Source organism: Lagenorhynchus albirostris, chromosome 10 (assembly GCF_949774975.1).
Source record: "Lagenorhynchus albirostris chromosome 10, mLagAlb1.1, whole genome shotgun sequence".
Classification (NCBI taxonomy): Eukaryota; Metazoa; Chordata; class Mammalia; order Artiodactyla; family Delphinidae; genus Lagenorhynchus; species Lagenorhynchus albirostris.
Window position 1 is genome coordinate 952,411 of NC_083104.1, and position 25,109 is coordinate 977,519.

The following is a 25,109-nucleotide window of genomic DNA, read 5'->3' on the forward strand; positions in this document are numbered from 1 at the left end:
AGGTAAACGGATTGAAAGTTCTCGTTAATGAAGTGTAAGGCGCCCCATATAAAGATCAAAGAACTGGGTGCACAGCTGTGTGACTTCTGAACAGAGAATCACAAAATATTTTTGGAAAACTCTAATAGATTGCTCGTCATCTTCTCCAAATTTTTTATTGCGATAAAAAAATGAACATAAATTTTATCACTTTTAACATAAAATTTATCATCTGAATCATTTTAAGTGTCCAGTTAAATGACATTAAGTACATTCGTAATGTGCCGCCATCACCACTGTCATCTCTAGAGCGTTTTCATCTTGCAAAACTGAAGCTCTGTCTCCATTAGACACTCACTCCCCACCCTCCCTCCCCAGCCCCTGGCACCCACAGTCCTCCTTCCTGTCTCTGTGGACTTGACTCCTCTAGGGACCTCGTATACGTGGGATCATACAGTGGTTGTCCCTTTGGGACTGGCTGATTTCATCGAGCGCAGTGTCCTCCAGGTTCTTTGTGTTGTAGCTGGTGTCAGAATGTCCTTCGTTTTTAAGGCTGAATCATATTCCATGGCATGTGTGGACTGCACTTTGTTTATCCAGCCACCCGTCGACGGGCATGGGGTGCTTCCGTGTTTTATCTGTTGTGAACAGTGATGCTGTGAGCATGGGGTACAAATATCTCTTTGCGACTCTGCTTTCCCTTCTTTGGGGTAGATACCCAGCAATGGAACTGCTGGATCGTATGGTTCTAAGTTCTGAGGAGCCGCCATACCGTTTTCCACAGTGGCTGCACCGTTTTACGCTCCCACCACCAGTGCACAAGGGCTCCGATTCCTCTACCTCCTCACCAACACGTATGATTTTCTGTGTTTTGCTCTGTTTTATAGCAGCCGTCGCAGTGGGTGTGAAGTCCTGTTTCTTTGTGGTTTTCATTTGCGTTATCTCTCACGGTGAGTGATGTTGAGTATCTTTTCATTTGCTTCTTGGCCATCTGTATGTCTTCTTTGGAAGAAGACATACAGTCCTTTGCCCATTTAAATATATTTTTTATTGTTGTAGGGTTTTAGGAGTTCTCTGTATATTCTGGGTATCAACCCCTTATTAGATATACGTTTTGCAGATATTTTCTCCCATTCCTTAGGTTACCTGTTCACCCTTTTGATTGTGTCCTTTGTTTCACAGAAGTTTTTAATTTTCATTCAGTCCAATTTATCTCTTTTTACTTCTGTCACCCATGCTTTGGTGTCATTCCAAGAAATCATTGCCAAATCCAGTGTTATGAAGCTTTTCTCTGTGTTTTCTTCTAAGATTTGTAGTTTTAGGTCTTGCATTTAGGTCTTTGATGCATTTTGAGTTCATTCTTGTTCGTGGCATAAGGTAAGGGTCCAGCTTCCTTCTCTGACCCATTTTGAGTTCACTCTTGTTCGTGGTATAAGGTAAGGGTCCAGCTTCCTTCTTTGATCCATTTTGAGTTCACTCTTGTTCGTGGCATAAGGTAAGGGTCCAGTTTCCTTCTTTTGCACGTGGATGTGGGTTTTCCCAGCGCCATTTCTGAGGGAGTAAAGAGACGAATCCAGGATGTGAGACAGTCTCAAGAACCACCGCTTGGTTTCTGCAGCGCGTCAGCACTGTGACGAGGAGCTCGCAGAGATCTTCCCAGGCAAGAGGCAGAACTACCACCTGTAACCACCCATAGGAGCTGGTTCAGGTCCAAACAACTGCTTATGATAAGACGGTTCTGAGACAGTACGGGAAGTTTCGTTCTGGATTAGATTCTCCCAAGGACTGATTGCAACTCTTGTCAGGTGAGGTGACAGCAGCACTGTGACCACGTAGACACAAAGCAGGAGGCTCTTAATCCAGGCGGGAGACGGATGAGCGGGGACAGTGCATTCGGAGAGAAGCGGGTAGTTCTGAGATGTGCTTTGGAAGGATGTGCTTTGGAAGGCCTTCTGATGGGTCAGGGGTAAAGGGTGAACAGTGCGGGTGCCCACAAGCAGTGGACAGCTCAGCAGCTCTCGGGATCTCAGAGGTGCTTGGAACATGTGTGAAGCCAGCATTGAGGTGGTCCCCTTGCACCTGTTCTGCTCCAGCGTTCCTGACGTCAGGGAAGGCCCCACTCTCCCCGACTCATGCAAGCCAGAAGTTGGGGACACTGCTCTCCCTGGGGACACCTGGTGGGCCGGGCTGGGTCACAGCTGCCCTGGAGGAAGACGGCCCCTCAGGGCTCTGCAAAGTGGACCCTGTTTTCAGGCCAAGCATGATGAACATTTCAAATATTTCAAATTGGAGGAAAAATCCTCTGCTTCTTCTCATATGATGCAGTAACAAGTGAATCACTGCATTCCCAGGAAGCAGACACCATAGCCCATCCTGTGGTTCAGGACCCTGGGAAGCAGAGAAGGTGTAAAAGCCAGTTTGGCTTCAGTGGCGGAAAGCGGGCCAGAGGTCGCCTGGGGCTGGGGTGGGGAGGGGTCTCCTGCAGGGGCCCGAGGTTGCTTCTCGAGGTGATGGAAATATTTCCTATGTCCGTTAGGTGCTTGTGTGACTACCTATGCGTCAGCACCCAAACTTCACACTTAACACAGATGGACTTCATCGTACATAAATTACATCTCAAAGCTAATTTTTTAAAAGCCAGTTGGGTAGGGATGAGGGAGGGCATCCCAGGGCGGCCGTAAGGAGGAGAGAAAGGAGCAGTTTAGCAGCTGAGGGCCTGGCATGTACCGGCCAGGAGGTGCAGAGAAACCTTCTTTGCAGGTTTTGGAGACTTCACTTTCTACTTGAGGGCCTTGACCCCAGGTAAACGCGACATACTGCCGACAGCAAGTCAGCCGTGGGCCCTGGATTTGGGGCTCTGTGCTCCGCTCAGGAGAGACCCCCAAACAGCCCACAGCAGGAGAGGGCAGCACAGGTGCCGATGGGGAAGCAGGGGGCCCGAGGCCCTGGTCTGGCCTAGAGGTTACAGAAGGTGTCTGGGCAGCGGTGGTCGCAGGTGGGGGCCTTGGGGGTGGGGAGCCCTTTGTGACAGCCAGCGTCTGGGGACTGAGGGCAGCTCCTCGGGCTGCGGGCTGGGGGGTGGGGGCGAGGGGCCGCTGCGAGCTGGCTGAGCCGTGAAAGTTTCACTCGATCCTGACGGCAACAGGGAGCGATGAAACCTGCTTAATGTAGGAGTGGCAGTCAGATCTGTCTTTTAGGAAGAGGGCTCTGAAGGGTGGACAAGGTCACGTGGCCCCGGAAGCACCCCTTACGAGGAGGCGGGAATCTGGCAGGGATGTGTGTGCAGTGGACGGGGGTGGCGGGCGGGTTCAGAGCTCTTTGGGGGAGGAGAGGAGCGAGGACGGAGCCCTGCGGACGCTCAGGTGCGTCAGCAAGGGCCTGTGGACCCCCTGTGGCTCGGGGCTTCCATCACGAAGCGCCTCAGGTGTAGACTCCGGGCATCCAGGCAGCCTCGCGTGCAGCCGTTAGAGGCGGAATGTGTGTGCACCGCTAATTCGCTACGTTTCAATATTTAAGTGCCTCTAACTGTGCTGTCCCAGTCTTGACACGTGGTCCCCTTGGGGGCACACGTGAAACTTCCAAGCGGAGGTGGCTGGGCTCTCTCGGCCTGGGGGTGGGGAGTGGAGTGGAGAGCCTCGGAGCAAGCTCGGTGATGTCACGTTTCCGACCAGCTCTCCGGGGACGCGGGTGCTGCTGGCCCGTGGACCTCGTGTGAAGAGCGAGACTGAAGAGGGACGTGTGGGTCTGGAGCTCCACAGGGCTCCCGGCTGAGTTAGATGAAGGTGTCATGATATTCAGATGCTCTTGGGAGCAGGTGCGGTGCACGGGTCACAAAGCAGAATTCCCAGGGGTCCAGGTGAGTAAAAGAAGGTGTGAAGTGGGCAGAGGGTGGAGGAGCCGCAGGCTTGGGAAGGTCTCTGCGAGGCCCAGACCCGAGGGCCTGCGATCAGAACTGGGGAGGACTCTACACATCAGTGAAAAGGACAGAAAACCTAAGACAGAAACACGAAAGAGGTTTGCAGACACTTCACAAGAGGACCCAAATGCCAGTAAGCCTGTGAAAAGGTGATTGTGGAAATGCAAAGTGACGTCACAGTGAAGTGCCACCACATGGCCCCCAGCGTGGCTAAACTCAGAGTCTGACAATGCCAAGAGCAGACAAGGGCCCAGGGCAACCGAGTGCTGACGCGTGACTAGGAGTGCAGCCAGGTGCAGTCACCTGGCGGATCGCTTGGTGATGATAGTGAAGTAGAAGCCGTGACGTCCCACGGTCTGGCAACTCCGCCCCCAGTGACACGCCTTCTGGTTCTTTGCTTTCAAGCCCCTGGGACCCTGGGACTGTGGTAAATAGGAAAGCAGGGAATCGAATCCTGTCAGTTTCCTGGGGGGAAATAACTTTTGCGAGAGTGGGATGTTATTTTTCAGTCATCAGATTGTCAAACACTAAACGTACGGCTGATCCGCCGTGTCAGGTGGGAGTGGCCATCCTATGTTAGCACCGTCGAGAATCCTGACGTACTGTCTGGAGGGCGTTGGGCCCTGGGAGCGGGATCTGGCGAGGGGGTGGCACATGTCAGCACTTACACTTGTCCGACTCGGGCTTGCCCGCAGGAGGGGAAGCAGCCTACTTATGCAGGTGCCTCCGGGCCCTCTTGCCCTGTCCTCACAGCCTGTTTTAGGGTATCCGTGGGTTTTCACTTTCCCACGTACATCTGAGAAGGAGCCACTAAGTCCAGGGAAAATCTGTACAGAATGTGGGATCGCACTGAACTCCTGATGGCATGTTTCCTGCCCCCCAGGCACTTGTCCAAGCCGTTGTCCCTTCATGGAATCTGGTCATCCGCTGCCTAAGCTGCATCTCTGGTTAGGGTCGTTTCTAGGTGCGTCAGAGGTTTGGTTGCTCTTGTGAAGGCAAGTTTTTACGTGTTTTGCCTTTTTTTTCTTTTGGTCTGCATTGGGTCTTCGTTGCTGCACGCTGGCTTTTCTCTAGTTGCGGCGAGCGGGGGCTACTCTTTGTTCTGGTGCGCGGGCTTCTCATTGCGGTGGCTTCTCTTGTTGTGGAGCTGTAGGCACACGGGCTCAGTAGTTGTGGCACGTGGGCTCAGTAGTTGTGGTTCGTGGGCCCTAGAGTGCAGGCTCGGTAGTTGTGGCACACGGGCTTAGTTGTTCCGCGGCATGTGGGATCTTCCCGGATCAGGGCTCGAACCCGTGTCCCCTGCATTGGCAGGTGGATTCTTAACCACTGTGCCACCAGGGAAGCGCCTGTTTTCCATTTCTGATTGGTAATTACTGGCCTATAGAAATGTTATTGATTTTTATATGTTGATCTTCTACTTACCACTATGTGCGGGCACCAGCCTAAGATCCTTACATGTATGAAATTAGTTAATAGTGTTAACAAGCCCATGGGGTACATGCTAATCGCATCTCTATTTTATAGCTATGAAAAGGAGGCCACAGAAAGGTGTTTCTTTGTAGACTCTCTTAGATTTTTTAATAGGTGACTTTGCCTATGAATAATGACAGTTATTTCTCTCTCTTCCCGAAATGTATGCTTATTCTGTTTTTCCTGTTTATTTGCATTGGCTATAATGAGAATTCTCCTATTTTTCCTAGTAAGATGTTTGCTGCAGATTTTTGATAAAAGTTCTGTTCAATTAGAGAAGATGGCATCTACACCTGGTTCACTAAGAATGTTTACTATGAATGAGTTTTGAATTTCATCAAATGTTTTTTTTAGCATCTATTGAGACGAACGTGTAGCTTGTCTCCTTTAGTCTGTTAATGGAGTGAAAAACACTGATGACTTTCCTAATGTTAAATTATCCTTAAATTCCTGGACTAAACCCTACTTGGCGTTTTATTTTAATGCACTGCTGGCTTTGACTTGCTAGTATTTTATTTGAGATTAGTTCCGTCTGTTTATATATGAGATTGGCTGTAACTTCCTTAGGGTGTCTTTAACCGGGTTTTAAGTCAGGTTTGTGCTTATTTTAGAGAAGTTCAGCCATAGTAATAAGTAAGCCCTTTCGACGGTGTCTGTGAGAAGAAAGCACAGAGGTAGGCGGCCGCTGCTGTGCCTCTGCGTCCCCTTGGCCATCCACCCTTGGGTGCAGCTGGCCACCCCAGCTCCAGGCACCCGGGCCCTGGCCAGGACAGGGGAGGAAGCACCGGATGACTGTCCGCGTTGACTGAGAAAATAAACACTTCCCCTAGGGCTCCCAGAAAATGTCTGCTTGTGTTTCCTGGGCCAGAACGTCCTACGGGAACCTCCAACTGCAAGGAAGAAGGGCGAGTAGTTCATCTTTCCAGCCTGTCTCGGTAGTTAGATGGGAATGGAGGGGGCTTGGGACCGCGTGCAGCTCGTCGGCCAGCAGACTCGGGGAGCTGCCCTGAAGCTTCGGTAGAATCCAGCCCCAAAACCAGCCCCTCCCAGTGATATTTCACACGTAGGTCTCTGCTTCCACTTTCAGTTTATATTAAGCTTATCGAGTACTTCAGATTATCTGCTTTTTCTTAGGCTGAGTTTTATTATTTACATTTTCCTAGAAAGTTGTCCGTTTCATTAATCATCTAAAATGTAGGGATAGTACCTGTACAAGACATGCTCTTACGTTTTTTGAAAATCTCCTCTTTACCTGAAGTTAAATTCCATTTCGTCCTGAAATGAATTTGCATCTCCTGCCCCATATTCCCTCTTGCTTACAAAGATTGGCCAATTTTGTGAGTCTCTTGAAAACTTTGGTTTTATCGATAAATACTAATGAAATTTAAAAATACAGAAGTAATTTCCTCTTTTATTAATTTTTTTCTCCCCTTTTTGGCTCTTTGCTGTTGCTGTTCATTTTCTAGAGTTTGGGGTTCATGACTTAGTGCATCTATTTTCTTTTTTATTACGAAATATCTCAAAACACTGAAAAGTGAAGAGAACAAGATAGTGAGTATCCATGTATTTACCACTATAATTTGGCAAATTTAACAAACTGTAATATTATGCCACAGTTTTATTGGAGATTTTTAAAAGCTATTACACTTAATCTCTCTTTTTCCTCTTGAACCTGTTTCCTCCGTGTCTCCTTCACTGTTCTAACTGCCATTCAGTTTCTCCTTTCTTTTCTTATTGTGGTAAAATACACATAACATAAAATTTACCGTTTTAACCATTTTTAAGTGTACAGTTCGGTGGTAATAAGCGCATTCACGTCGTTGTGTAACCATCACCACCACCCATCCCCATAACTCTTTGTACCTAGTGAAACTGAAACCCTGTCCCCATCAACACTCACTTTCCATCTTCCCCCAGCCCCTGGCCCCGCCGTCTTCTTTCTGTCTCTACGGATTTGACTCCTGTAGGGACCTCATGTAAATGGAATCATACAGTATTTGTCTTTCTCTGTTGGACTTATTTCACTAAGCGTAATACCCCCCAGGTCCATGGATGGACCACACTTTGTTTATCCGTCATCCATCCATGGACACGGGTTGCTTCCATGTTTTATCTATTGTAAATAATGCGTCTGTGGACTTCCCAGGTGGTGCAGTGGTTAAGAATCCACCTGCCAGTGCAGGGGACATGGGTTCGACCCCTGGTCTGGGAAGATCCCACGTGCCGTGGAGCAACTAAGCCCGTGCACCACAACTACTGAGCCTGCACTCTAGAGCCTGTGAGCCACAACTACTGAGCCCACGTGCCACAACGGCTAAAGCCCACGTGCCACAACCACTGAAGCCTGTGCGCCTACAGCCCGTGCTCTGCAACATAGAGAAGCCACCGCAATGAGAAGCCCGCGCACTGCAACGAAGAGTAGCCTCCGCTCGCTTCAACTAGAGAAAGCCCATGTGCAGCAATGAAGACCCAACGCAGCCAAAAATAATTAATTAATTTTTAAAAAATGATGCTGCTATGAACGTGAGTTGTACACATATCTCAAGACGTTGCTTTCAGTTCTTTGGGTTATATACCCAGAAGTGGCATTTCTGAGTCATAGGGTATTTCTGTTTCATTTTCGAGGAAACCCCATACCGTTTTCCACAGTGGCTGCGTCATTTCGCATTCCCACCAGCAGTGCACTGGGGTACCAGTTTCTTCACGTCCTCGCCAACACCTGTTATTTTCTGTTGCTACGATAGTATCCGTGCGAATGGGTGTGAGGTGATACCTCATTGTGGTTTGACGTGCATTTCCCTAACGTTAGCATCTTTTCATGTGCTTTTTAACCATCTGTGTATTTCTTTGGAGAAACGGCTATTCAAGTCCTTCGCCTAGTTTTGAATCAGGCTTTTTCGTTGCTGAGTTTTAGGAGTTCTCTGTACATCCTGGATATTTCCCTCTAATCAGAAAGTGATTTGCAAATGTTTTCTCTCATTCTGCGAGTCACTCAGCTTTATACTTTTGCCAGATGCGTATGTGTCTTGCAAACAGCGTATAGAACTGTTTTGCAACGTTGAAACTTTATGTTATCAGGCTGCAGGTCTTGTTTTCTCGCCCGCTATTCTTCACGGTATGTGGAAGGTGATACACCATCCGTTGTCTCTGCTGCGTGAAAGTGCACAGCTTGTGACATGCGTATGCGCTTTCCTGTTGATGAGCATTTAGCTGGCTTCCGTTTTCTTACTATCAGTTTTTGCCATTACAGAGAGCGACCATCCTTGTCTATCTGTCCTACACACGCGCGAGGGCTTCTCTGGGCTGACACCCAGCAGTGGGATGTCTGGGTCATGGGACGTGTGCACATCGTTGACCCTGCGAGGCAACACCAAGCTGTTCTCAGAGCCTCTGTGCCAGCTTGCGCCCCGCGGCGCGTGGGGGTCCCCGTTACCCCACACTCCCACCAACAGTGATTTATCGTCACCCTTCACATTTGCCACTAAGGTGATGGCTGTGGGAGGGCAGCTTATAATTGTTTTAATATGCATTTCCTGAGTTTTCATGAGCTGTATTGTGTTTTCATGCTTACTTATTTAGGTTTATTCTCCTCTGAGTTGCCTGTTCATATTCGTTGCCCATGTTCTACTCAGATTTTTGTCCTTTTCCCACTGATTTGTGGGAGTTCTTTTTAAAGCCAGATATGAATTCTCCAGTAGTTATGTGCTTTGCACAAATCTTCTCCCTTCTATTTGCTTTGATGATGGTACCTTTTATCATCTAAAACCTTCATTTATTTCAGTAAAATTCATCAATCTTATCCTTCATGCCTTGTTCAAGCAGCTCTTCCCTTCCCCAAACAATTAAAGATATTTCCTTATTTCTTCCCTAATGTTAAGGTGCTTCTTTTCAGGTTTAGGCATTTCGTCCGTTTGGAATTTGTTCTTGCACATGGCGTGACATAGGGAATTCATTGAAAATTCCCATGTGAATCACCAGTTTCCGAGCACCGTTCATGTCCTAGTCTGTTGTTTCACTAGCGATTTATTATGGCTTCTCTGTGGTGTAAGAGTTTTCCCTGAGAGGTTCAGGGCCGTTTTTGCACTGCCTATTCTATTTCATTGTTTTTTGAAAAACTACTACTCTGATAACAAACTGTCTTTAATTACTCTAGTTTCCCAATAGGTCTACATGTTTGCCAGAGAAAAAGGTCTGGTTCGCTTTTGTGGACGTCCAGGTGAACTTCAGGGTTTGTTATATCCTCTCCGGCATTTTTTTGTTTTTGTGGTTGGAGGCCCATCTGTGATACTTCCTTTCTTTTTGCTGCTGGTGTTTAGAAAAGCTTTGGATTTTTGCCTATTGATTTTGTAACTGGTCACCTTAGTAAAAATATTTTAAGGCTTTTTAATCTCTTCTCTTGGGTTGTTAATAATTAGCGTGAGCTAAGGACAGCTGGGAACCTTCCCTTTAGTCTCGCAAGAACTCCGAGGCAGGGCCCACCACGCTCCCATTTTACAGATGAGGACACAGAGGCAGAACACAGCTGAAGGACTTCCCAGGGTCACCAGTTAGCAAAACGGTGGCGATGGAAATCAGTTCTAGGCTTAATAATCAGACCACACTGTCTCTTCAAAGTTGGGGATTTAATATTTTACTCAACATTTACATCTTTCTTTTTAGATTATTGAGCCATGTTTTCTCTCAGTAAATGACTTTATCTCTTACTTTGCAGAGAAAACACAAGCCTTTATAAGTCCTTGAAGGGTTTTTCCCTAATACTGGCTCTGGTTTTCTGACACCAGCTGGGTGTCCAACAACCAATTCTGACGCTAAAGACCAGAGTTGCCGTCAGGCCCCAGGGTTAAGGGTCGGTCACATAAGATGAGCCCCCCCGACACCACTCTTCAAAGGCAGCTGCAGGTGGGGAACCCAGGCTGCCCACACTTCTGCCCGGCTGACTACATGTTGGGGGTTCCCCCGACCCACCGCCTGAGGACTTCAGGAAAACAGTTGACTTACTAGATGACCGGTTTATCGTAAAGGCTGCAACTGGAGAACAGCCGAACGGAAGAGGTGCGCAGGGCAGTGCACACGGCGAGGGGCTCAGGGCTCCCACGCCCCTCTGGGTGCAGCTGCCCACTCACCCTGCAGGCCTTGGGACCTGCCTGCCTCCAGAATCGCGTGAGGCCATTCCTTGTCATCATTTTCTATCCCTCTGTCTGTCTGTCTGTCTACATCCTATTGGTTGTGCTTCTCCGGAGAGCCCTGACTAATACAGAACCATCCCTTTCAACCTTCTCTAAACTTTATTTTATCCTTCCCACTCTGCTGTTTTAGACCCGGACCTTGCCCCACACTATGGCAGAGAGAACAGAAGATGGTAGAGAAAGGATGTCAAACCATGATACCCCTTAATCCCAATATCCCCCCAGTTATAACAGGATCGGCCTAAAACAGCTGAGTAATTCAACCGGTAAGTTTGGCTCTTTGGTATATAGAGATCTGTACTCCAAATAAAGGGAGGATGCACATTCTTTTTGAACACACGTGAAAGACCGGCCATTTGTCGGGCCACGAAGGAGGTCTCAGCTTGTTCCCCTGGAGCCACCATCACAGAGGTTTTGTTTGATAACACAATGTGATAAAATCACAGTAATTCACAATAATTCACAATTAATCACAACATCACAATTACGAAAAGAAGCCGCCAAACAATCCCACGTGGCCAGGAACTGAATTACACGTTACTGACGACCCCGTGGTTTAAAACAGAAACCTGAAAATTACTAAATCTTCGTAAATCAACAATATGAAATTGTGGTCAAGCAGAATTTACTAGGAAATTTTTTTAACATCTTTATTGGGGTATAATTGCTTTACACTGGTGTGTTAGTTTCTGCTTTACAACAAAGTGAATCAGTTATACATATACGTATGTTCCCATATCTCTTCCCTCTTGCGTCTCCCTCCCTCCCACCCTCCCTATCCCACCCCTCCAGGCGGTCACAAAGCACCGAGCTGATCTCCCTGTGTTATGCGGCTGCTTCCCACTAGCTATCTACCTTACGCTTGGTAGTGTATATATGTCCATGCCTCTCTCTCGCTTTGTCACAGCTTACCCTTCCCCCTCCCTATATCCTCAAGTCCATTCTCTAGTAGGTCTGTGTCTGTATTCCCGTCTTACCCCTAGGTTCTTCATGACCTTTTTTTTTTCCCTTAGGTTCCATATATATGTGTTAGCATACGGTATTTGTTTTTCTCTTTCTGACTTACTTCACTCTGTATGACAGACTCTAGGTCCATCCACTTCACTACAAATATCTCAATTTCGTTTCTTTTTATGGCTGAGTAATATTCCCTTGTATATATGTGCCACATCTTCTTTATCCATTCATCTGTTGATGGACACTTAGGTTGCTTCCATGTCCTGGCTATTGTAAATAGAGCTGCAATGAACATTGTGGTACATGACTCTTTTTGAATTATGGTTTTCTCAGGGTATATGCCCAGTAGTGGGATTGCTGGGTCGTATGGTAGTTCTATTTGTAGTTTTTTAAGGAACCTCCATACTGTTCTCCATAGTGGCTGTACCAATTCACATTCCCACCAACAGTGTAAGAGGGTTCCCTTTTCTCCACACCCTCTCCAGCATTTATTGTTTCTAGATTTTTTGATGATGGCCATTCTGACTGGTGTGAGATGATATCTCATTGTAGTTTTGATTTGCATTTCCCTAATGATTAATGATGTTGAGCATTCTTTCATGTGTTTGTTGGCAGTCTGTATATCTTCTTTGGAGAAATGTCTGTTTAGGTCTTCTGCCCATTTGTGGATTGGGTTGTTTGGTTTTTTGTTATTGAGCTGCTTGTAAATCTTGGAGATTAATCCTTTGTCAGTTGATTCATTTGCAAATATTTTCTCCCATTCTGAGGGTTGTCTTTTGGTCTTGTTTATGGTTTCCTTTGCTGTGCAGAAGGTTTGAAGTTTCATTAGGTCCCATTTGTTTATTTTTGGTTTTATTTCCATTTCTCTAGGAGGTGGGTCAAAAGGGATCTTGCTGTGGTTTATGTCATAGAGTGTTCTGCCTGTTTTCCTCTAAGAGTTTGATAGTGTCTGGTCTTACATTTAGGTCTTTAATCCATTTTGAGTTTATTTTTGTGTATGGTGTTAGGGAGTGCTCTAATTTCATACTTTTACATGTATCTGTCCAGTTTTCCCAGCACCACTTATTGAAGAGGCTGTCTTTTCTCCACTGTATATCCTTGCCTCCTTTATCAAAAATAAGGTGACCATATGTGCGTGGGTTTATCTCTGGGCTTTCTATCCTGTTCCACTGATCTATATTTCTGTTCTTGTGCCAGTACCATACTGTCTTGATTACTGTAGCTTTGTAGTATAGTCTGAAGTCAGGGAGCCTGATTCCTCCAGCTCCATTTTTCATTCTCAAGATTGCTTTGGCTATTCGGGGTCTTTTGTGTTTCCATACAAATTGTGAAATTTTTTGTTCTAGTTCTGTGAAATATGCCAGTGGTAGTTTGATAGGGATTGCATTGAATCTGTAGATTGCTTTGGGTAGTAGAGTCATTTTCACAATGTTGATTCTTCCAATCCAAGAACATGGTATATCTCTCCATCTATTTGTATCATCTTTAATTTCTTTCATCAGTGTCTTATAATTTTCTGCATACAGGTCTTTTGTCTCCTTAGGTAGGTTTATTCCTAGGTAGTTTATTCTTTTTGTTGCAATGGTAAATGGGAGTGTTTTCTTAATTTCACTTTCAGATTTTTCATCTTTAGTGTATAGGAATGCCAGAGATTTCTGTGCATTAATTTTGTATCCTGCTACTTTACCAAATACTAGGAAAATTTTGGTTTCAAATAAAATGACTAGGAATAAAAAATGTAGAAAAAATGCACTAGACATTCAAAGAAAGACATTAGACAAAGATCAACAAAGCAAACCCAAAGCAAGAAGGAAGGAAGTAATAAAGATCAGAATTCACTGAAATAGAGATCAGCAGAACTGTCTATACCGAAAGTAGAGAGAGGGGAAGAGAGAGAGAAAAAATATAAAAACATATACTCACAGAATGAAAAAGGGAAATTAACTTTGGATACAACAGACTTTTTACAACAATAAAAAGGTATAATAAATAATTATTTGCTGATAGATTGGAAAGCCTAGTGATGTAGGTAAGTTTCTAGGAATATAGAAAATGAAAAAAATGGTGCAAAAAGAAATAGAAAATTCGAATAAGCCAATGATTATTAAATAAATTGAAATCTAATATCTCCCTTCCCAATGAGCCCCCAGCCCAGACAGTTTTATGGGGGATTTCTACCAAACTCTTAAGTGGTGGTTAATTCCTATCTTGTCCAAGTCATTTTAGAATGTCCAAAAAGAGTAAAAACTGCTCAGCTCATTTTAGGAGGCTGGTGTAATCTTGATTCCTAAATTGAATTTTAAAAAACGAAAAGAAACTCGTATTACTTACAAATGTAAATGCAAATGCCTTAATAGAGTATAAATGTATTAAAAATATATGTTATAACCAGGTAGGGTTTATCTCAGGAATGCAAGGATGTTTTCACATTAGAAAATATATTAATGTTTTCATGATTTATTAAAGGAGAAAATTCATGATTATTTCAATTGATGCTGAGAAATCATTGATGAAATTCAACATCTATTTATAATGAAAACATTAATTACAGCAACAACAATAGTAAGACTTCTTGATGAAGTAGGAATAGAAGGGAGCTTCCTTAGCTTAATAAAGGTAATATACCAAAACATTCTACTTCATGCAGGAACTTTAGACACATTCTCTTAAAGGTTCTATTAAAGGCAGAGATGCCTTCATTAATTACTGATGTTCAACATGGAACGGGAGGGCTGGACCAACACCAGGAGGAAAGAAGCAGACCCCGGAGGGGTGAGGATTTTAAAGAGAAGAGGTGAAACTGTTATTGTGTCTTATGTAACTATACACATGTCACTTCATTCATTATACATGTATGTCATTATATAGATGATGTTTTAGACATATGTCATATAAAAGGAGCATCACGGGCTTCCCTGGTGGCGCAGTGGTTGAGAGTCCGCCTGCCGATGCAGGGGACATGGGTTCGTGCCCCGGTCCGGGAGGATCCCACATGCCGCGGAGCAGCTAGGCCCGTGAGCCATGGCCGCTGAGCCTGCACGTCTGGAGCCTGTGCTGCGCAGCGGGAGAGGCCACAACGGTGAGAGGCCCGCGTACCACAAAAAAAAAAAAAAAAAAAAAGCATCGCAATGTAAATCTTAAAATCTAATAATTGAGCAAGGTTGGTGGATACAAGATCAACTTATGAAAATCAATAGCATTTCTCCACACCAGTTAGAAAATGTAACAAACATAATGAATTAGATATTATTCATAACAACGACAAAAAGTATAATGTCTAGGGAGTGCCTTAACAGAGAGCACGTAAAAATCCGTGGGGAAGAAACTCCAAAGGCTAACAAACACGGAAGGAGAAAGTCCTGTGTATTAGAAAAATGCAAAATACACTGCAGGGGTTCACCTGTGCTCACCAGGTTGGTAAAAATTAAAAACTGGGTGATGCCCGTGTCGGTGGTCCCTCTTGGCTGGGACGGTGGACCCGTTGCTGACCAAGGGGGTTTCTGCAAGCCCACCCTGAAGACCCCATGTCCCCGGACAAGCTCCCGTGCTGGAAACAGCCCGCAGGCCCGTCTGGAATGAGCGGCTAAGAAAATGGTCAGGTGAACACCATGGAATAGCTTATTCGCCCGTGAGATGCCTCAGGGAAGGACCCTGAAACAGCAGGGGATGAAGGAAGTTAGAGCCAGATGAGCCCTGCATGGTTCAGTGTGGACCGCAGGCAGGACATCACCGGAGCCTGTGAGAAATTCACAGGCTCAGCCCTCACCCAGACGTGCTGAGTCACAGTCTGTCTTTTAACAAGACCCCCAGGGTTAAGGGAAGATGCGGGGGTCCCGTGTCTGACCAGATGTCACCGCTTACTGGGGTCAGAGCGCTCTGGGGTCAGTGCAGGGCAGACAGATACCCGAGTGGCTGGGCTGGGAGGACCCATGTGGGGACTCACGTAAGTCAAGGCCAAAACGGACCCCTATTTGCTGTGAGATTCCGGGAAACTGGTCGACTACCCAGAACCCGGCCCAGAGGCATGTCCCCCGCTGCAGCTTAAGGATTGCTGGTGGTTTAAAAGCCGCTCTTCTTGCCTGGCCCCCAGACGTTTGCATCTGTTCCCTGGGTTTATGGGGCTGTGGGTGCGGAGGAAACAAAAGGCAAAGCCCCTCCGCCCCGCGCCCCCCCCCCCGCCCCTTGCCGGGTTGGGGTGGGGCGGGGAGGGGCCGAGGGGAGATGCCGTTTTCTTCCTTCATCAGCGCCTTTCTCCTGCGCTGCTGTGAGTGGGCACATTCCTAATTGTCACGGTTCCCTCTGTGATTTCCCCTCCATGTGGGATGCGGGTGTCCTCACTTGGACACCTGGTGCCCACACGGATCCCCCACTTCAGAGACTCCCTGTCTCTGACCCCCCCGCCCAGGGCAGTCCTTCGCAGGTGTCTGGTTGCATCCTTTTTAGCGTGGGTCTCACTGTTATTTGGGTTTTTTTGGAAACCATTTCGTTCAGATCCCCAAACAGCATTGAGTTTGCAAGTGGAAAGGTGTGAAATGCATGATCATTTGGGAGGATTCCTTTTATGGTAAGGAGGCTTCCCAGGCCCTGTCCCGGTCTCTGCACCCTTTCCCTGGGCAGGTGAATTCTCCTCTCAGAGCTCACGAATGTACCCGTGACTTCACATCCTCTCACCGCCCGCACAACCCCGCCCCCTCCCCGGGTCAAAGGTGAAGCCCCCGCCCTCCCTGCTCCCCGCCCAGACCAGTCCCTACCCCTGTTGGAAGATTACCCCTGACCAGCCCCGGACTTTCCTGTCCCCCTTCCTGGCCCTCTCCTTAGCTCGGGGAGTGTTCCTGAGACACTGCATCGCTCACCCTTCCCAGCCTCCCTCTGCTCCCGGGAATCCGTCTGGGCGGCTCCAGCCTCCCCCGCCCCCGCCCCCGCCTCCTCGAGCTGCCCAGCCCGGCCCAAGCCCAGTCCAAGCCAGCCTAGCAGTAACGAGAGTGGTGGGAACGAGTGCCGGCAATCACCACTCGGGCCGGCTGGGCCAGGCCTGATTTTGTTTTCATCTCAAAAAAATAAATCTTCCACTCGGGATTTTAGTTAGAAAGTAAGGTACATAGAAGCGTAGGAAGTAAAAACGGACACTCCGTGTCCTCCACTGCCCGTCCCCAGAGGCGACCTCGCCAGCCTGGGCGTGAAGCCTTCCGTCAGCTCTCTTACGGTGGGATTTGAAGGCCCCCTCGCCACCCTGGGCCCTCCCCGGCCTGTCCCCCGCATGCTCGCCCAGCGCCCTCCCCCTCACAGCCAAGCCCCTGGCAGTGCTCAGGGCCCCGGTGGTCCCCACGGGCAGGCGTGGAGCTCGAGGGGCCCTGGGGGCTTGTTTGCAGCCCACCCACCTGTTCTGTTCCCCTAATAGATCTCCATGGACCCACTTCCACCACAGAGACGCCTCCCACTGGAGCTGCAATTGCCCCTTTCAGTTAATAGCTCATCTTGGCTGTGGAAGCAAAGCAGCAGGGCCGAAGGGAATAGACGCCTCGAGTGTGAGAGCAATTTCCAAGTCCCTCTCCCTGATGGTGGAGAGTCCCCCAGCCGCGCAGGTGAAGCATCTTTCTTCACAGCCTCCAACCCCACCTGTTCGAGTCTTTAATATGCCAGTCGGACAGATGGAAAATATATCCCGTCCTAACATGTTTTAAAGTTCCTGTAATTACTCTTGAAGGATTCTCATGTGTTTATTGGCCTTTGAAAAGCTTTCCCTGTGACTCAGCTGTCCGTAGCTTTTCTGGTTCTGGTGGTTTGCTTGTTTTTGGGTTTGGGGGTTTTGTGCAGAGAGATGTTTTAAAGCTTCTTTGTCATCACATCAATTTGCCTTTAGTGCTTTCTGCCTGTGGTGACTTGGCCAGGAAAGCCGTTTCTTTTCAGACTGTTCGTTTATCACTCATTCCGCGAAATGATCCAGCCACTGGGTTGTGGGTCTGTAGCGCGTTCACTTTTCCCAGAGGCTCAGGTGTGGAAGGGTAATTCTGTCTCTTGGTCCTCAGCTGGATTCCACCCTCAGCCCTGGGCCACGGGCCCTGCGAGCCTGGGGGGCGGGGCGTGTCGGGGTTTGCCCCGCCCTCCACCTGCGGGCACCCTTCCTTCCCATCCGGGTCCTTCTGCCCTGGCCCTTGTCCCTCTGCTGCGGCGCCCCGCCCTCCAGCGGCCCCCCAGCCGCGTGGCCAGGCCCAGAAGTGGTCCTAGACTCACGCGCCCCAGCAAGTTCAGACCCCGACCCTTCTTCCAGCCTAGCGGGGTCTTCAGTCTGTCGACTCTCCAGCCGTCCCCTGCCCCGTCTATCCGGGCGCTTCCCTGAGCGGCTGGCGTCGCCCTGTGGTCCCCGCTGTCCTTGGGCTCGAAAGCGTCAAGCAGGGCCTCCTGGAGGTCCCGCCTCCGCTGAGCCCGCTCCAAGCCGCCGTACAGAGGCGACCTCCTGGGCTGGCTCTGGCAGGTGGAGGCGACCCCTGATGCCCCCGCAGACCTGCGCACGCGCTCCACCCACTGCCGCGCTTGTGGGGTGGAGTGTGTTGGTCACGGGAGAGGATGCTGAGGCCTAGGGTCAGCAAGTTGATGTGCACACCCTGGGCTTCCAGAAGCTCGTACCCGTCGGCGTCCAGCGAGCCTGTGTACTTACCGACCGCGACTGGGGGCTCGTCGGTGAGAATGCTAGACCAGCCGTCTTTCCATTTGACGTAAAGGTGAGCGAGGTGGGACCTGTCATCCGCCTGGCGGTTGTGGTTCTGTTATTCGGGGCCTGCAGGTTGAGGATCCTGATACGTGTTCAGTCGACTGTCCCTTTTCTTAACCGCTGCCGCCCTCCTAACCTTCACAACACTCTGCTGGCCTGAAGTCCACGTTGATTGATGTAAACGTGACTGTGGTGGCTCAGATTCTAGGGGTGGGACCCGGACCCCTAAGCTCCTAAGCCTCCAGGGTCTCTGTTGTGCGGCATGAGGCCACGGGGGTGGCCCCGGGCCCCCCAGGTGCACAGTCTTGATGAGTGGACATCAGTGCGAGGAAGGGTCCTTCCCTGTCCCCCCTCCCCTCCCTGACTGCTCGTTCCGTCTCACAGAGCCGGGATTTCTCCACGTGTGTGACTCCTCACAGGTCTGCAGGCTGGTGCCCATGTGGTTGGGTTCTGGGGGGCGCCCCCCCTTGGGCTGCAGACGCCCTCGGACTACCTCTTCCTGGTGCACGCAGTGGGGCGGGGGGAGCCGGGCTCTCCCTACCTCTTCTTTTTTATTTTTTATAAATTTATTTTTTAATTTTCGGCTGCGTTGGGTCTTTGTTGCGGCGCGCGGGCTTCCTCTAGTTGAGGCAAACGGGGGCTACTCTTCGTTGCGGTGCGCGGGTTTCTCGTTGCGGTGGCTTCTCGTTGCAGAGCACGGGCTCTACGCACACGGGCTCAGTAGTTGTGGCACGTAGGCTCTAGAGCGCGGGCTCAGTAGCTGTGGCGCATGGGCTTAGTTCCTCCGTGGCATGTGGGATCTTCCCGGTCCAGGGCTCGAACCTGTGTCCCCTGCACTGGCAGGCGGATTCTCAACCACTGCGCCACCAGGGAAGCCCCTCTCCCTACTACCTCTTCTCAGGAGGATCAGGCCCCACCCTGATGGCCTGGTGTAACCTTGATTGTCTCCGTCTCCAAATACAGCCACACTGGGAGTCAGGGCTTCCCGTGAATCTGGGTGCACGTATGTTCAGCCCATAGCAGTGCGTGTGCATGCTCCTGTGTGTTTCAGACAGGAAGGCCTGTCTGCAACCTCTCATCACACCTGGATCACATCTGGCAGGTGGCCAAGGCCTCCCAGGGGCCAGGGAAGTTTTCCTAGTTCTGGTGATGGGGGTGAGTTTCAGGGCCTGTGGTGCTCGCCAGGCGCAGCCCGTGTTCAGACAGTAAGGGGCCGCCTGGCCCAGAGCCAGCCCGGCAGGGCAGGCAGGAGGGGGTCACCTGCTGGGTGCTGCTGGCCTTGGGAGCTCTGGCTGCCCACCTGCCTAGGCTTCCACCTGGGTGGTCCTGTCCGGCCCTTAGGCCTGTGACCACCTGCTTCTGGCCATGAGCCTGTCCTGCACCCCGCCCAGGTGCAGTCACTCCAAAGCCCTCAGCTGCTCAGGCCCGTCAGGCACCAGGTGCCCTGCCTCTCCAGCCAGCACTCCTGGCCCTGAGCCCTGGCACCCCACACGGTGGTGAGCCCGGCCCCGCTCCGACAGCCAGGCTCCCAGACACGGCTGTGCCGCGTGTCTGCAGGTGCCTTGCCTCTCTGAGACGCGATCGCTCCGCCAGGAAAGTGGGGAGTGACCGCCTCGGCCCCGGGACTGGGCAGGCTTGACCTCCGGCCTGACCTCGCCTTGGGGTGGAGGGTCCCCAGGGGCCAGCAGGCTTCTGATTCTTGCTGAGGGAGTTGGACGGCCTCTGCCAGCGGAAGGTAATGACTCCGGCCAGGAAATTATTTTTAATGAGTCCACCTCTCCCGCAGGCTGTGAGGCCTGGGCGGGCTCCTGCGGCCACAGGAAAGGAGGTCTGTCAGGGTGCAGGGCTGGGCAGCGCCCGGTGTGTGGCACGCACTCCTGCCCCTCCTGGTGTTTCGGAGGGAAGGTTGATGTTAATGAGGAGCCCTGTCACCTGCCCCAGGTGGAAAGGAGCCCAGGCAACAGGACGGCTGTGACAGCAGAGCCGAGCTCCGCCTTCATGGATCCGCTCTGAGCTGGGCCTTTCCTCTTGCCCCGCAGGAAGGGAGGCTCACGAGTTAGCAGGCCGGCGGACGCGCAGGCCCGCTGAGCCCTTCTCCGGGATGTGATGAGAAGCCCACCTCCTCGTGCAGAGGAGTTGCTGCCGCTCAGCTCGGAGGCCGTGAACCTTCCTACCCGACCTGTGTCCCCCGCCCCGCCCCGTGGCTTGAATCCCGCAGGGGCGAGACCAGGCGACGTGCGTGCCGAGGGGTCTAGGAAGTGACTGCTGTGGCGGGGATGTGGCAGGGCTTGCCGGTGTCCGGGGCGGCTTTGAAGGATGAAGAGGATTTCCAAGTTACGCGCCGGGAAGCGTCCCGCAGGAGGGAACCCCAGGGAAGATGTAGGAAAGCGGACGACCTCCTGGCAGCCGCTGGGGGTCTCGGGCCAGCAGAGGCCGCATTTGGTCCCACGAGGTGTGGTGGCGCCTGAGCAGAGGGGCTGGGGTTGGTCTGCCCCTGGAGAGGTCCTGGTGGCCCTGGGGGTGGGGATGCAAGGGGCCAGGGCCCAGAGCTGCCCTAGAGACCCCCTTCCTTCCTCTTCATGACGCCCCACCCAGCCCACCAGCAGACCACCCCTGGGGCTCCCTGGGGGCCCCGTGCAGGTCACCTGGCCCTAGGGACCCCTCCACTCCGTCCCACTGAGCTCTCCACGCTGGGGCCGTGGGCAGAGGGGTGCTGGCCTGATGGGTCAGGGCGAGGGTCTGGTTCTCGCTGGGGTCAGCCTCATGACGGTGGTTGGCCACCCGTTGACCCCTGACCTCAGTCCCACACTGACTCTTGGCCCAGCCACACAGTCACTCTGGAACCCAGGGGTGTTCCAGCCCCGGACCCGGTTACACACTGGCCTCTGGCAGCTGTGCTCTGACCCTTGACCCCCAGCTCACGTGGACCCTTTAACCGACGGGTGGGCAGGCCCTGATGGCCACCGCTGGCCCGGAGAGGACCACACCCTGGTCTCTGCCTGAAACGTGGTGCCCCAGAGCCTTGAACTGACCCTAGTCGCACACAGCCGGGAGCCGCGAGGGCACGGGGGCGGCGGGCAGGGCGGCACCCAGCGCCGACTTGCTAGGTGGCGGGCGGCCTCCGTCTCTGGAGCGCAGCTCGCTCAGGCATGGCAGCCGGGGTCTCGTGAACGCTAAAGAATCTTCCAAGGAGACGGGCTGAGGGAGCTGCCGTGGGGTCAGTTGAGATAACGCATCTGAAATGCTCAGCTCGGTGCCACGCACATCACAAGCAAGGCGTTCGCTAGACGCTGTTACTAACGTTGCTGTTAACAGCCCGCCTGCCCGCCCATCGAGTGGGTGGGGCACCAGACAGGCTGTGGGCGCAGGAAGACACTGCCCGCGGGGCAGCGGGACGTTGCAGCAGGAGGGTGGGCTCGCGTACGGACTGGAAGTTGGCGTTCACCTCCGCAGCGCTGGGGCCAGGCCCTCCTGGATGGAGACGCAGTCACACTGCGGGTCCCCAACGCTGGCTTCCATCAGTCGTCACCCTGGCCCCCTGCGCGGACAGGGACGCCGGGAATGGCCGGGCTCAGGACTGGCCCAGCGCACGTGGCCAGCCCGGACCAGGTTTGTGCCCAGGTATGCGGGACCTTGAATGCCATGGCCCCTGCCTCACAGTGCTGGCAGTTAGGGAAGTGGGTGGGAGGGGGACACGGGACAAGCTCCCCCACGCTGGCGGCATGGCCCGGGTAGGAGTCAGTGAGGGGCTGCACGTGGACCCCAGCCCCCTCTCTGGGCCCCTCCGTGGACAGGGAGGCTGATGCCATTGCTGCCTTTCCAGGCTTGAGATCCCACCGGTCCCAGGGGGCACGCCTACCCCCATCCCTACTCCTCCGAGTTAGCCACGCACCCGGGCAACCTCAGTTTGGGCTCCTGAAAAGAGATAACTTCGCTCACCGTGTTGTGGGGACCGGTACCGAGCCTGCCCCTGCTGGCTTCTCGTTGCACCCGTGTCTTCTGTCGGTCTTTCCAGAAGCGGCAGAGCTTCCACCCATGACATGTGAGATGATGTTAGACATGCGCAAGTCAGGGGTTAAGGAACAGACTAGAGCTGTCGGGTCCCAGAGAGCGCGTCAGGGCCAGAGTGCCCAAGGAGGGGACGGTGGGAGGCGGACGGAGGAGCCAGTGAGGCCAGCGAGTCAGTCTCTTTACAGTCACCTGGGGAACAGCAGCGGGAGGCCGTCAGAGGCTTCTAAGTAGGGTCGGGAATTGATGCTCTATACGCTTTGGAAAGAATACTTCTCCCAAAAGATGGAGAGGATTGGGGGAGGGCACAGCCGGGATGAGCAGGGGAAGTTGGGGGGCTGTGGCTGCGATCGGGAAGGAGGAGGTGGCACCTGAATTAGGGAGCACCTGGTGGATGAGCAGAGGAAGGGAGAGAAGAGGACGGAGCTAAGGGTTTTTTTAAGAGTTTTTTGCTGTGGACCACTTCTAAAGTCTTTATTGAATTTGTTACCACATTGCTTTTGTTCTATGTTTTGGTTTTTTGGCTGCGAGGCATGTGGGATCTTAGCTCCCCAACCAGGGAGCAAACCTGCACCGCCTGCATTGGAAGGCGAAGTCTTCTTTTTTCTTTAATTTTTTTAGTGGGGTATAGCTGTTTTACAATGTTGCGTTAGTTTCTACTGTAGTGAAGTGAGGCAGAGTTCCCTATTTTATACAGCAGGTTCTTATTAGTTCTCTATTTTATACATATTAGTGTATATATGTCAATCCCAGTCTCCCAGTTAACCACTGGACCGATCTAAGATTTTTTCTGGAGGTAGAATGTGTTGGGTGTTGGTGACTGGGGGGGGGGGGGTGTGGACTTGAGTGTACACCAAGGCTCCGGGGTGTACAGGGGGGGCCCTCGTGAGCAGAGGATGCTGCGTGGGAAGCAGCTTCATCTTTGAACTCAGTGAGCAGAGAGCTGTGTGATGTCCCTGGGGCATCCTGATGGGTGGGTTGGATGCTGGAACCATTTATATAGCAACAGAAACAACAAATACAACGAGATAAGTCTAACCAAAGTTGTAAAGACCTGTATGCAGAAATTTGTAAAATTTTCCTGCAGGATATAAAAGAAAACCTAATAAATTTTTTTTTTTTTTAGGGCTAAACGTTAATAGAATGTGAAAGTTTGAACTCTTATGCTTTAAACAAACAAAACCTAGAAATTACTGATTGGTTCAAAACGGTTTTATGGAAAATCCCATCTGTTCACAAAAACTTGGCACTGAGTGCGAAGGCTCCACCGTTTGAGCAAAGCGTACAAAGGGTCCTGGGGCCCGGACATTCACAACAGCAGGCGTTTTCTCTTCTTCTTCTTGACCCGGGGTGGGGGTGGGGCGGCGGGGGGACGGGGTTGGCGGGGGCAGCGGCGAGCAGAGAACCGCCCGGATAGCTTCATCAAACACTGTCTTGAGGGCTCGCTGTGTGAGCACCAAGCACTCAAAGGCATTTGACAGCACCGATCTCCTTGGCCATGGCCAAGCCCTGCGGGTAGGTGATGGGTGTCAGCTTCTTCTCCTTCAGTTTCTCAATCATGTCTTTATCATCCCTCAGATCAAGTTTCGTCCCCACCAGGATGACAGAGTGTTGGGACAGTGGTGTCGCACTTCAGGGTACCACTTTGCATGAAGATTTTCAAATGATGCAGGGCTCACAAGAGAAAAGCAAATTAAGAATACATCTGTTTGTGGATAGGATAGGGGACGTAATTGGTCATAATCTTCTTGTCCAGCTGTATCCCACAAGCCCAGATTCACTGGTTTTCCATCCACCATAACATTGGCAGAGTAGTTGTCAAAGACAGCGGGGATATACTCTCCAGGAAAGGCGTTGGTCGTATAACTGATCAGGAGGCCGTGTTTATAAACTGGAAAATGTAATATCATAATATAATCTCCCCCAATTTATCTAATGATTTAATACAACTCCAGTCAAAGCTCAGCAAGACCCTTTAAGAACTTGTCCATTTGCTTCTAAAATTGGAATTCATTAGAATTGTCTTCTAAAGAAGGAAGGTAGTCTTGCTCTGCCAGGTACCAAGACATTATAAAACTTTAGTAAGGGATGCTGTGTGGTATTAGTTCAGGGGTAAAAAAAAAAATGACCAGTGGAACAAATAGAATGTTCCTAAACATATCTGTGCACATATGGACCTTCTATTAATGACTCAGGTCACATGACAAACCAGCAGGGAAAGAAGTGAGTTTTCAGTGTGTACCAGGAATAATTGGTTATCCATATGGAAAAAATTAAATTATACACAAAAAATTAAATTATCCTCTCCAGATGGATTAAGAACTTGTGTCAAAGCAAATATCTAAAGCAAAATTTTAAAATCTTTAGAAGAAAATATAGGTGAGGATTTCTGATTTCAAGGTAGGGGAGGATTTCTTAAAGTACAAAAAGCGCTAACATGAAAGAAAAAGACTGATATATTTAAATTCATTATTAAGATTAAGAGCTTCTGTAAGTCAAAAGACAATTTAAATCAGGTAAAAGAAAAAGTCACAGTATGAGACTATACTTGCAAAACATGACTGACAAAAAAATTGCTGTCAAGATTAAATAAAGAACACCTCAAATCAGTAAGAAGAAAGAAAAAAACCCAATGGGCAAAAGATAAAGCAGCTGTTGCACAAAAGAGAAGGCACCTGCAGACGTACTGAGTGACACTAGTGATTCAGACACGCACACAAGCTACAGCAAACGACAAGATTGTTTTATCGGCCAAAAGCAAGAAGTCTGACGATACTAAGTATCAGCTTACACAGGCTGAAGGGCATGTAACGTAGAACGGTCACTGTAGTGTAATCTTATAAAGGAGCATCTACGTGCCCTCTGACTCAGCAATTCCGCTCCT

The 25,109-nt window shown here is 50.3% G+C and overlaps 1 pseudogene; it reads right to left on the reverse strand.

Moving 5' to 3' along the window:
* Window positions 1–23,534: 23,534 nt before the first annotated feature.
* LOC132527445 (ras-related C3 botulinum toxin substrate 1-like) lies at window positions 23,535–24,135 on the reverse strand (annotated as a pseudogene).
* Window positions 24,136–25,109: the final 974 nt, after the last annotated feature.